A 13777-nucleotide genomic window follows, 5' to 3' on the forward strand; every position below is an offset into this window, starting at 1 on the left:
TTTTTAATTTTAAAGATTTCTCATTTATCTATTTATTTCTTCAATGTTTGAGCTCTTAGTGTAAGATCCAAGAAATCACCTCCTGCCAGAAGTTTTATAAGATACTTCCCCACATTTTCTTCTAAAAGATCTGTGGTCTTAGTTCTAATGTTTAATCTTTGATCCATTTTGAGTTAATTTTTGTATAGTGTGTGAGATATGCATCATCTTCAGTTCTTTTGCATATGACTATCCAGTTCTCCAAGCACCATTTATTGAAGAGGCTGCTCTGTCCCAGGTGAGTTGACTTGACCACCTTATCAAAGATCAACTGTACATAGATGAGAGGGTCTATATCTGAACACTCTATTTGATTCCATTGGTCAGTATATCTATCCTTATGTGAGGACCATGCTGTTTGGACCACTGTAGCTTCATAGTATGTTTTATAGTCAGGTAGTTGTAAGACCTCCTACTTCATTTTTCTTTCTTGAGATATTTTTAGCTATTTGGGGGCAAGCTGCCCTTCTGAATAACTTCAGTTGTTGGTTTTTATATTTATGCAAAGTAAGTTTTTGGTATTTTAATTGGTATTGCATTGAATCTATAAATTAATTTGGGTAGAATTGACATCTCAACTATGTTTAGTCTTCCAATCCATGAACACAGTATGCCCTTCCATTTATTTAGCTCTTTCCTGATTTCTTCTAGAAATTTCTTGTAGTTTCTGGGTATAGGTCTTTTGTATCCTTGGTTAAATTCATTGTTAAATATTTTATTTTTTTGGTTGTTATTGTAGATGGAATTATTTTTCTTGATTTCCCCCTCAAATTGCTCATTACTAGTGTATAGAATCACTACTGATTTTTGGGTGTTGATCTTTTATCCTCCACTTTGCTGTATCCATTTTTTAGCTCTAGAAGCTTTGCTGTGAATGTTTACAACATATAGTATAATATCATCTGCAATGAGTGAGTTTTACTACTTCCTTTCTAATTTGGATGCATCTTATATCTTTTTCTCATCTAATTACTTTGTCTAGAACTTCCAGCACAATTTTGAATAACAATGGTGACAGTGGACACCCTTGTCTTGTTCCTGATCTTAGTGGTAAAGCTTTCAATATTTCCCATTGAGAATAATGTCAGCTGCGGGTTTTTCATATATTCCCTTTATCATGTTGAGGAAGTTCCCTTTTATTCCTGTCCTTTGAAGTGCTTTCATAAAGAAACAATGTTGAGTTTTGCCAAATATCTTTTATTTGCATCAGTTGACATGATCATGTGTGCTTTCTGCTTTCATTTGTTTATATGGTGTATTACAGTAATTGATTTTCTTATGTTCAACCATCTTTGCACACCTGGAGTCAGTGCCACTTGGTCATGGTGTATAATTCTTTTAATGTACTGTTGGATTCGATTTGCAAAAATTTTGCCGAGGATTTTTTTATTGATATTCATTAGAGAGATTGGTTGTAATTTTCTTTTCTTGAGGTATCTTTGTCTGGCTTTGGTATGAGGGTCATTTTGCTTCAGAGAATAAGTTAAGTAGCTTTTCTTCCTCTTCAATTTTTTGAAGAGTTTGAGAAGGATTGGCGCTAATTCTTTCTTGCAAGTTTGGTAGAATTCACATGTGAATTCACCTGGTCATGGACTTTTCTTTTTGGGGAACTTCTTGATAATTAATTCAATCTCTTTATTTATGATTGGTTTGTTGAGGTTGTCTATTTCTTCTTGAGTCAGTGTTGGTTATTCATGCCTTTCTAGGAAGTTGTCCATTTCATCTACATTGTCTACTTTATTAGCATATAGTTGCTTATAGTATCCTCTCATTACCTCCTTCATTTCAGCAGGGTCAGTGTTTATGTCTCCTCTTCCATTTCTTATTTTATTTATTTGTAACTGAGATGGTGATTTCAGAGTGCAATTGACCTGGGAGGGTGTTCTTCACCACACAGGGTGGCCCTGGTTGCAAAAACTGAGGAACTGAGAGGCAGAAAACTGCAGCCTAATACAAAAGCCTAGAGCCCACTGGAGTATGAGGACTAGGAAGTAAGCCAAGCTATATTCCTTTAATGTGTTACCCTCACCAGCTCAGTGTGATTTGCGACTCACCCCACATCCCATCCACCAGAACCCTGTCACCCATTCCCACTCCCCATGCTCTAAGTGCCCCTGTTTCACCAAACCCCAGCTCATGTACCCAGCTCACACCCCCAACCCAAGCGCAGCCCAATCCACCTTTCCTGAACCCCTCCTGAGCACTACCTTCCACTCCCTGCAAGCTGTTGCCAGCACATAAAGGTTGCAGGTGCATACCTCCATACTCATGCTATATCCATCAACCCAGCCCATGATGTCACAGAGCTGCACCCTCCTTACCCATTGAGCACTGCATATCAGTGTATGACAGTCCTGGACCTGTACATGCACACGGCCCACAATCATGCCCTTCAGCTCTGGGAATATCAGTTTCTGGCACTCCTATACCCACACATGTGCATGGCCTTCAATAACCTTCTCAGCTCTGAGAAAGCAATGACCTACACAACCGGGTCACATCCACACCCAGTCCATGCAGACAGAATGCTGACTCACTGTCATAACTTTGTGTATGTGCACAAAAGTCCCCATGTCTGAGACCAGCACACACCAAGGTTATGACCTCCAGACCTGTGCACCCATACAGCTACACATAGACATTGGAACAACTCATCAAGGATGCTCATATAAAAATACTTAATAAATTAAGTGGGATGGCTAATGACATAAAGGAGCTCAAAAAGACAGTAGAAGAGCATAAAGAGGAATTTGAAAGAGAAAATACAAAATAGCAGATATCACGGAGATTAAAGACACTGTTGACCAAATAAAACGTACCAGAGGCACACAAGAACAGATTTGAAGAGACAGAAGAAAGAATGAGTGAACTAGAAGACAGAATAAATGATTTAAAATACACAAAACAAAAAATGGCCAAAAAGGTGGAAAACTTTGAATTGGATTTCAGGGAAATGATAAACAAAACGAAAAACACAAATATAAGAATCATTGGTGTCCCAGAAGAAGAGAGGAGTAAAGAGCTAGGAAAAGTAGTGAAGATTTAATGGGGGAAAACTTCACAACCCTTATAAAGGACATGAAAATGCAAATCAAAGGAGCCCAACAAACTCCAAACAGAACAAATCCAAATAGGCCTTCTCTAAGACATATATTAATCAGTTTGTCAAATGTTGAAGAGAAGCAGAAAACCCTGAAAGTGGCAAGAGAAAAACAATCTATTACATACAAGGGAAGCCACATAAGACTGAGTTCAGACAACTCAACTGGCACCATGGAGGTGAGAAGGCAATGATATTATATGTTTAAGATCCTGAAAGAGAAGGACTTCCAGCCAAAATTCTGTACCTAACCAAATTGCCCTTAAAAACTGAAGGAGAGATTAAAATTTTCACAAACAAATCCTGAAATAATTATCAATAAGAGTCCAGGCCTACAGGAAATACTAAAAGGAGTTTTGTCAGTTGAAAAAAAAAAGACAGGAGAGGGAGGTCTGGAAGAAGGCACAGAATTGAATACCAAAAAGCAAAACTTAATGGATAAAAAGAGAAAGAGGGGAAAGGATATATAATCTGACAAATAAAATAAAAAAGAAAAGATGGTGGATTCAAGAAACCCCTTTTCAGTAATAACTTTGAATGTTAATGAAATAAATTTACCAATTAAAAGATACAGATTGACATAACAGATTAAGAAATATAATCCAGCAAAATGCTTCTTACAAGAGACTTATCTTAGACACAAGGATATAAATAGATTGTAATTGAAAGGATGGAAAAAGGTTTGCCCTACAGGTTTTAACAAAAAGAAAGCAGGAGGAGCTATATTAATATCAGAAGAAATAGGCTTTAAATGAAATGACATCATAAGAGGCAAAGAAGGACACTGTATATTAATTAAAGGGACAATTCACCAAGAAGATACAACAATCAAAAATGTTTTTGTTCCCAATCAAGAAACTCCAAACTACATGAGACAGACATTGGCAAAGTTTCAACAATAATAGTAGGAGACTTCAATACATCACTCTCCTTTATAGATAAAGCAACCAGATAGGAGATCAGCAAGGAAATAGAGAATTTAAACAATGTGATAAATGAATTAAATCTAACAGTCATATATAGGTCATTGCACCCTAAAACGCAAGGATATACATATTTCTCTTGTGCTTATGGAACATTCTCCAGGAGAGACCACATGCTGGGGCACAGAACAGGCCTTTGAAAATTTAAAAACATTAAAATGTTCAAAGCACTTTCTCTGAATACAATGGAATGAAGCTGGATCTCAATAACCACCAAAAAAATGAGAACATTCATGTATATATGGAGATTAAATAATACATTCTTAAACAACCAGTGGGTCAAAGAAGAAATTGCTGGAGAACTTAGTAGCTATCTGGAGATGAATGAAAATGAGAATACAATTTACCAGAAATTATGGTATGTGGCAAATATTGGGCTGAGAGGGAAAATTATTGCTGCAAATACCTATATTAAGAAAACAAGAAAGAGCAAAAATCGAGGACTTAACTGCTCACCTGGATGAACTTGAGAAAAAACAGCAAACTAACCCCAAAATGAATAGAAGAATAGAAATAACAATGACTAAAGCAGAGTTAAATGAATGGGAGAACAACTACAATAGAAAGAATCAATAAAACCAAAAGTTGGTTTGTTAAAAAAATCAATAAATTGATGGCCCAGTAGCAAAACTGATAAAGAAAAAAAGAGAGAGGATGCAAATAAACAAAATCAGAAATGAGAAGGAGTGCATTACCACAGACCCTGAAGAAATAAAAGAAATCATAAGAGGATACTATGAACAACTATATGCCAACAAGCTAGAAAACTTAAGTGAAATGGACAAATTCCTGGAAACACACAAACAAGTTACACTGACTCAGGAAGAAATAGAAGATCTCAGCAAACCAATCACAAGTAAAGAGATTCAATCAGTCATCAAAAATCTTCCTATAGGGCAGGCCACAGTGGCTCAGCAGGTAGAGTTATCGCCTGCCATGCTGGAGACCCAGGTTTGATTCCTGGTGCCTGCCCATGCAAAAAAAAAAAAATCTCCTATAATAAAGGCCTGGGGCCAGGTGGCTTCACAGGGAAATTTTATCAAACATTCCAAAAAGAACTAACACCAATCCTGCTCAAACTTTTCTAAAAAGTTGAGGAAAAAGGAACTCTACCTAAGTCATTTTATGAACCTAATATCACTTTAATCCCCACACTAGGTAAAGATGCTATCAGAAAGGGAATTTACAGGTGAATCTCCCTAATGAACACAGATGCAAAAATTCTCAACAAAATATTAGCAAATTGAATCGAACAACTCATTAATAGAATTATACACCATGACCAAGTTGGGTTTATACCAGGAATGCAAGGATGGTACAACACAAGAAAAACAATATAATACAGCACATTAACAAATCCAAAGGGAAAAAATCACATGATCATCTCGATTGATGCATAAAAGGCATTTGACAAAATTCAACATCCTTTTCTGACAAAAACACTCCAAAGGATAGGAATCAATGGTAACTATCTCAATATGATAAAGGAAATATACAAAAAACTGATAGCCAGCATCATATTCAATGGAGAGAGACTGAAATTTTTCCCCCTAAGATCAAGAATGAGACAAGAATGCTCACTGTCACCACCATTATTCGACATTGTGCTAGAAGTTCTAGCGAGAGCAATCAGCAAGACAAAGAAATAAAATGCAAACAAATTGGGAAGGAAATAAAACTTTCATTATTTGCAGATGACAGGATACTGTACTCGGAAGATCCTGAGAAATCTACAACAAAGTTACTTGAACTAATAACAAATTCAGCAAGGTGATGGGATATAAAATGAATATGCATAAATCAGTAACATTTCTATACACAAACAATGAACTAACTGAGGAGTCAGTTAAGGAAAAAATCCATTAAAAATAGCAACTGTGCTCACTTCAGCAGCACATATACTAAAATTGGAAAGATACAGAAAAAATTAGCATGGCCACTGCACAAGGATGACATGCAAATTCGTGAAGCGTTCCATATTTAAAAAAAAATAAAAACTAAAAGAATCAAGTACTTAGGAATGACCTTAACTAGGGATGTAAAGGACTTGTACATAGAGAGCTACATAACATTGCTAAAAGAAATCAAATAAGATCTAAATGGGTGGAAAGATATTCCCTGCTCATGGGTAAGAAGGCTAAATATAGTCAGATGTCAGTTCTACCCAAATTGATCTACAGATTTAACACAGTGTCAATCAAAATTCCAACAACCTACTTCAAAGACTTGGGAAACCTAATTACCAAATTCATTTGGAAGGGAAAGAGACCCCAAATAGCTAAAAAAATCTTAAAAAAGAAGAATGGAGTGGGGGGATTAACACTCCCTGACTTTAAATCCTATTATAAAGCCATAGTCTTCAAAACAGCATGGTGCTGGCACATAGAAGCATTGACCAATGGAATCAAATCAAGAGTGCAGAAATAGACCACCATATCTATGGTTTTTTGACAAAGCCCCAATTCTTCTGAACTGGGACAAAATAGTCTTTCCAATAAATGGGCATGGAAGGACTGGCTATCAATAGCCAAAATAATGAAAGAGAACCCCTTTCTTACACCCTATACTAAAATTAACTCAAAATGTATCAAACACCTAAATATAAGAACTCACACCAAAAAGCTTCTAGGAGAAAATGTAGGGAAAAATCTTCAAGACTTAGTAATAGGAGGTAGTTTCCTAAACTTCACACCCAAAGCACAAGCAACAAAAGAAAAAATATATAAATGGGAACTCCTCAAAATCAAAAGCTTCTGCATCTCAAAAGACTTTGTCAAAAATGTAAAGAGGCAGCCAACTCAGTGGGAGAAAATATTTGAAAGTCATATAGACAAAGGTTTGATACACTGTGTGCACAAAAAATCATACAACTCAAAAATGAAAGAACATAAGCCCAATTATAAAATGGGCTAAAGATATAAATAGACATTTTTCTGAAGACGAAATACAGATAACTGAAAAGCACATGAAGAGATGTTCATTTTCATTAGCTATAACAGAAATGCAGATCAAAACTACAATGAAATACCACCTCACACCTCTAAGAATGGCTGCTTTCAAACAAACAGGAAGGTACAAGTGTTGGAGAGGATTTGGAGAAATTGGGATGCTTATGTACTGCTGCTGAGAATGTATAATGATGCACTCACTATGGAAGACTGTTTGGAATTTCCTTAGAAAGCTAAATATCAGGTTGCCCTATGACCCAGCAATAGCACTTCTGGGTATATATCCCTAAGAGCTGGAGGGAATGACACAAACAGACATTTGCATACCGATGTTCATAACAACATTATTCACAATTGCCAAAAGATGGAAACAAACCAAATGCCCATCAACAGATGAGTGGATTAACAAAATTGGGTAGATAGATATGATGGAATATTATGCATCAGTAAGGTGCAATGACGTCCTGAAACACGTGACAAGATGGATGAGCCTTGAGGATATAATACTGAGTGAAATAAGTCAGACACAAAAGGATAGATACTGTATGATTTTACTTTTTTTTTTGTATGCTGTATGGTGGGGTCACATTTCATTCTTTTTCCATGTGAGTATCCCATTATTGCAGCAGTATTTGTTGAATTTTTGCTTGTATGTTTTTTCATTTGTTTGCTTGTTTGTTTGTTAGGGAAGCGCATGGGCCTGAAATCGAACTCGAGTCTCCCACGTGGCAGGCGGGAACTCTACTACTGAACTACCCTCACACTCCTGTGATTCCACTTTTATCACCAATGAAAAGGTAAAATCAGAAGGTGGTAATGCAAAATATAGGGGACTTAGAGATATATAGAAGCTAGAGATGGGTAAACAGTTAGCTAATGAGTTTCAACTCCAATGTAAGGGAATAAATAGAAGTAAAGATTGTTCTCTGTGTACTTATGATAATAAGTAACATTATCATATAGAAAATGAACAAGGTTGAAAGGGTTGTATAGACCTGTGTGTCCCACTGATATAACACTAGAAATAAAAATTAGTTCTTGCTAGAACTACTTCAAAGGTATGATCCATGTACTAAGAGTGTTTAAGTCCAGGGTACAGGGGTAAGACTGCTGTTGCATGCTATGGCATGTTTAACAGGAAAACATTAGCACTACCACAGAAAGAGCAGAGGTAAATAATGGGGGAAGTGACAAGATTTAAGAGGAAGTTCAGATTTCCTATTTGGTGAGGGTGTGCTTATCGGTTATCTTTCTCTTCAGAAAAATGAAATTATCTAAAATTGAGAGTGTTGATGGACTATGGACTTTGAGCACTATACATGATGCCTTATGAATGCAGATGGCTGAAGTATGAACGAATGTGCTGATACAAAAAGGAATGAAGTCATGAGGTATGCAATGATATGAATGAACATGTGGGATATATGGTGAGGCAAATAAGCCAGAAACAAAAGAACAACAATGGTATGGTCTCCTTTAGAAAATGCTTATAAGAAAACAGGGGCCTGGATTGTAAGCTCTTGTAGCAGACACATTTAGTCTGGAGTGGTAATTATTATTTCCGGATTTTGAGATATTGTTATATATATATATATATATATATATATATATATATATATATATATATATATATATATATGTATAACCTGATATTTAGAGATGAGAATGAAGAATGAAGCTGATCAGGCTGGAGTCAAAGTAATTGAGAGCACAGTTGTAAGGAAGATATTGTCTGCATTTTAGAACCACACATACTCTACGAGACCAAAGGAAGAAAGGTTTATTGGGTCTGGAACTGAAATTTTCTGTAGCACATCATCTAACTCAACTTATCTGTACAGCTCTTTTGAACAATTAAAACACAGGAAACCCAAAATAAGAAAGGTCCTTTAATCCTGTATAGTTTAATGTAATGCTTGGATACATCCCAGAGTATATTAACAGATAATCAAAAACTACTGGCAAAGTCCCTTGAGGGATGGGAGAAAACAATATGGAACTATTAAACTTTATTATCAGTGAATCTCATGATACTGTGTCAAACTTCAGGGTACCCAAATCAATAGGCCATGCCCTTGACCTTGAGGTTTAATCTTGTGAAGCTTATGCAGGTAGTGGATAAGCTTAGCCTACCTATAAGTATACCTAAGAGTTACTTTTGTAGGAACTCTTGTTTCTCAGATGTGACCTCACTCTCTCTAAGCCCAACTCTGCAAGTGAAATCATTGCTCTCCCTCCTATGTAGGACATGACATCCAGAGGTGAAAGTCTCCATGGCAGCATGGGAGATGACTCCGAAGGATGAATCTGGTCCTTGCACATGGGATCAACAGTTACATCCCAACCAAAAGGGGGAAAAGAATTGTAACTAATAAAGTATCAGTGGCAGAGAAAGTTCAGATAGAGTCGAGAGGCTACTCTGGATGTTGCTCTAATTCAGACTTCAGTTAGACATTGCTACCTATCATAACCTGCCAAACTCCAACCAGGACCATTCCAGCCAACCCTAAAGAACATCTAGGGCAATATATAAGATTCCACAAGGGTTCCATGCACTAGTGTACCTTTTGAGAAACCTGCAGCCTCTAGATGGGTCCTTGGACAAGATAAATCCTGAAGTCTAGAGGGACCAGTCTCTCCAGAACATCAGATAGTTCCATCTCCCTACCCCATATTATTAACAGACCCTTCCAGCATGAATAAGTTAGAATGCCATAGCTCAAACACCCCTAAAGAGAAGGATAGAAAAATCAAAGGTAATGGTGATATATACAGAGAAGATAGGATTTAATAAATGAATATGAATGCCAAATCATTAAATTGATATCTCTTTTAGTCTCCAGTATCTTAGAACAGCTACAAGTAAAAACTTAAAATTGTGGAATTGTAACTTATGTCAAAATCTGAAATATGTTCTACAACTAATTGTGGTGCTGTGCTTTGAAATTTATTGCTTTTTTGTACATATTATTTTTCACAAAAAATTAAAAATTCAATTGTGATTTAAAAAAAATTGTACCTTCTAACCTCCAATGTTCTGGAACAGCTAGAAGGAAAGATCTGAGAGGATCATATGGTGGCCCATGACAAATTCTGGGATCTTTCCCGTAACTACTTGTTGAACAGTGCTTTGAAAACTATTGCTTTTTATTTTTTTCTTTGTATATATGTTATATTATACAATAAAACAGTCAAAAAAAAGAGGTGCAAAATAGTATACCAGGCTATCAGTAAACAAAAGAAAGATGGATAGTACCAAACCATTTGAAATACTTCAGTATAAAACTTATAGTATATGAATGAGATCTCTATGAAGGAAACTATGAGGTCTTGAAGAAAGAATTCAAAGGAGACCTGAATAAATGGAGAGATATTCCACGTTTATGGGTAAGAAGTCTCAATATTACTAATATTATTATTAAGATCATTGATTCATAAAATCCCAATATCATTCCCAGAAAGTTCTTCATAGATAGTGGCAAATTTATTCTAAAGTTTGTCTAGAAAGACAATTACTTAGAGTAGCAACACAATACTGAAGAGGAACAAAATTAGAGGGGTGGCACTACCCAACTTCAAGACTTATTATAAAGCTACAGTGATCAGTACAGTATGGTATTGGTGAAATAATACACAAATAGATCAATGTAAGAGATTAGTGAGCTCAGAAATAGACCAATGGAAATATGATCAACTGTTCACTGACTAAAGGTTAAAAACATTCTAATGGAGAAAGGATAGTACAATCAACAAGTTATGCTGAAACAACTGACTTTATGCAAAACAGTGAGTCTAGACACAGATCTTACACATTTCACAAAAGTCAACTGAAAATGTGTCATAGACCTAAATATAAAAATGCCGAACTTTAAAACTTCTAGAAGATAACTTTTTGGAAAATATAGATGACCTTCATTTAGCCGTGACTTCTTAGACACAGCACCAAAACCATGATACATGAAAGAAAAAAAATGATGTTAGACTTCATTAAAATTTAAAAATTTTGCTCTGTGAGGGATGCTTAAGAAAATGAAAAGAAAACAATCACTCTAAACTTATTGGTAAGAGAATTGCATGTCAGAAGATGCTTAATATAGCTAACAAAAATTCAGGGGCTTTCTCTCTCAGTGAAATTTCTAAGTCTCCAGAAATATATATAATGATGTCCTTTCTAAGGTGAAGGATAAATTGTTGCACCTGGCCCTTCTTACAACCAAATAAAGGCACAATACCTAGCTGGCATCTTTGGATTTTGAAGCGACATATTCCTTACTTAGGTGTGCTACTCAAACCCATTGACTGAGTGACACAAAAAGAGGTTTGAGTGTGGATGGGAAAAAGAGGAGGCTCTACAATAATTCCAAATTTATTTGTAAGCTGCTCTGCCACTTGGGTCATATTATCAAGGAGATTTAGTGCTGCTGGAAGTTTCAGCAGCCAATGGAAATGCCGTTTGCTGCATCTGGCAAGTCCCTATAGGAAAAGGATAGCATATATTCTTTAGGTATTTTGGAGCAAATCCCTGCCATCCTCTGCAGATCAAATGTTTCCTTTTTTAAATGTTTTTTTTTTAGTTGTGAAATATAACATATACACAAAAAACGGTAATAAATTTCCAAATATGTTTTAGCAAGTAGTTATAGAACAGATTTTAAAGTTTGGAGATTTCAGCCTCTTAATGGGTCTTAGTAGAGATAGAACACTGAGCCATGGGCCACCAAGTTATGATGAGACCTGATTTGCCCATCATAAACTGAATGTTGTCTGGATCATCAAGCCATAAATTTGGGAGCACACTGTGGCACTCCATCAGCAAATGGAAATGGCTTATATATGAGAACAGGCTTGAACACACCCTGAAGGCACAATTAAGTTCTTTGAGGAAGTGGCCCAAAAGCTCCTAGACTCCATTCCTGCCACATAACTTTCTCTTTTCCAACCCACAGCAATGGCTTATAGGATAGTTCCCTACTATCAGTTGACTAAGGAAAAGAACTTGGCCCTGGTATATAGATGGTTCTGCATTATATACAGGTATTATCCAAAAGTGAACAGTTGTGGCACTACAGCCCTTTTTGGAATATCCCTGAATAATGGTGGTGAAGGAAAATCCTCCCAGTGGGGAGGATTTTTTTGTTCACTTTGCTTAGAAGGAAAAATGGCCAGAGGTGCATTTGTATACTGATTGAAGGGCTGTAGACAAAATTTGGGTCAATGGTCAGAAACTTGGAAGGAACATGATGGTGACAAAGTATGGGATGGAGATATGTGAAATATCTTTCAAAATCAGTAAAAAAATGAAGACATTTGTGTCCCATGTGAATTCTCACCAGAAGGTGACTTTAAGAGGATGATTTTATAATCAAGATGATAGGATGACCCATTCAGTGGATGCAAATATCCACAAGCACTCCTTCCCTTGCCCAAAGTCTCATGAACAAAGTTGACATGGTTACAGGGTTGCAGGTTATATATGGACTCAGCAATATGGACTTATTTTCACCAAGACTGACCTGGCTACACTCACTGCTGAGTGCCCAATCTGCCAATAACAAAGACCAACATTCTGTCCTTGATATGGCATCATTTCCTGAGGTGAACAACATCCTACCTGGAGGCAGTATGATTACATTGGGTCACTTTCATTGTGGAAGAGTCAAGATTTCATTTTTCTGGGAGAAGGTACACACTTTACATACCCTGTATGCAATGCTTCTGTCAAAACCACCAACGAAGGACTAAAAATGCCTTATCAACCAAGACGCATTCCACATAGCATTGCTTCGGATCAAGGAACCCGCTTTACAGAAAATGAAGTTTTCTTTTCAGAATTGACTGGTGTTACCACATTCCCAATCATACTAAATCACCTGGATGGATTAAATGATGGAATGGCCTTTGAAGACTCAATTACAATGTCAACTGTGTGACAATACCTTGCAGGGCTGGGGCAATGTTCTGAAGGCTGCTCTAAATGAGTGTCCAATCTATGATGCTGTTTCTACCATAACCAGGAATCATGGGTCAAAGAAGCTAGGGGTTGAAGTGACTGTGGTATCACTATTATTCCTAGTGTTATACTAGAAAAAAATGTTTACTTTCAGTTTTGAGGCCTTAAGCTCTGCTGTTCTACAGGCCTTAGTTCCAAAAGGAGGAATGTTTCCAGCAGGAGTCACAACAATGATTCCATTGAACTGGAAATTAAAACTGCTACCTGGTCAGTTATGGATAATTGTGATTCTGAAAGACAAACAGGAAAATAATGTACCAGCTGGAGTAATTGATCATGATTATCAAAGGCAAGGACTGCTAATGCACAATATATGTAAAGAACCATTTGCCTGGAAATCAGGAGATCCTTTAGGATACCTCTCAGCACTAATGTATTTTATGATTAAAGTCAATGGAAGCTACAACAACACAATCCATGCAGGATTATTAATGGTTTGGAACTTTTAGGAATGATAGTTTTGGTCACTTCACCAGGCAATGAATCATGGCCAGCTGAGGTGTTAGATGAAAGTGAAAAAGAATATGGAATGTTTGGTGGAAGAAAGAAGTTATAAATATGAGTTACAACTATGTGACCAGTTGCAGAAATGAGGATTATAATGGTTATGGGTATTTATTCCTTGTTTTGTTCTGAATATGTATGTGTGTGTGTGTGTCATATATATATATATATATATATATATATATATATGTAC

At 36.3% G+C, this 13777-nt stretch overlaps 1 non-coding gene and 1 pseudogene across 1 annotated transcript; both read left to right on the forward strand.

Moving 5' to 3' along the window:
* The window catches only part of LOC143671826 (annexin A1 pseudogene), a 136451-nt pseudogene that overhangs the window by 121963 nt on the left and 711 nt on the right, over positions 1–13777 (forward strand).
* LOC143672258 (U6 spliceosomal RNA) lies at positions 6000–6106 on the forward strand. Its single transcript, XR_013169728.1, has one exon. It is a non-coding gene; the product is annotated as a U6 spliceosomal RNA (small nuclear RNA).

The sequence above is a fragment of the Tamandua tetradactyla genome, chromosome X (assembly GCF_023851605.1).
Source record: "Tamandua tetradactyla isolate mTamTet1 chromosome X, mTamTet1.pri, whole genome shotgun sequence".
NCBI classification, from domain to species: Eukaryota; Metazoa; Chordata; class Mammalia; order Pilosa; family Myrmecophagidae; genus Tamandua; species Tamandua tetradactyla.